Raw genomic sequence first — 546 nt, forward strand, 5'->3', positions numbered from 1 at the left:
GCTATTTTAGAACTTTTTCCAACTTTCCACTATTCCCCCAGCTCCCACTTTTAACCCCTATATCTCATATCCCCACTTTTCTCCCTTATATCCCACATCCCAAGGATTTGTATATAGTGATATACAAATCTTTGCACATCCCAAAAGCGTGTCTGTCATTCCCCTCAGTATGATCAGACTGAGACTACTGTTATAGTAGTCTCAGGATCAGACTATGCATTTTAACTGTTTAAGACTGTCGTAATAATAGTTTGTTTGTGTCTTTGGGTTGTCTCATTAACTCATATCCATAAAATGTCTCCCAAACTAGACACAATTTGTAGTGGAACCAGTAAAAAGTCTGGATTAACCATAAATGAAGCTCCATAATGGGGTGGCCCTCCCCCCCCCCCCCCCCCCCCCCCCCATAAAATCTGATATTTCGTGAAATTACTAGTAGTCTACAATGTAGGAGGTAATTAGTCGAATTCACAGTTTGGCGGGAATTAGTACGGGAGATAATTTGTACCAATTTCGGAAGGTTTTTGAGCTTTTCAATGTAGGTGA

The sequence above is a fragment of the Mytilus californianus genome, unplaced genomic scaffold (genome assembly GCF_021869535.1).
Source record: "Mytilus californianus isolate M0D057914Y unplaced genomic scaffold, xbMytCali1.0.p SCAF_11, whole genome shotgun sequence".
In the NCBI taxonomy this organism is placed as follows: domain Eukaryota; kingdom Metazoa; phylum Mollusca; class Bivalvia; order Mytilida; family Mytilidae; genus Mytilus; species Mytilus californianus.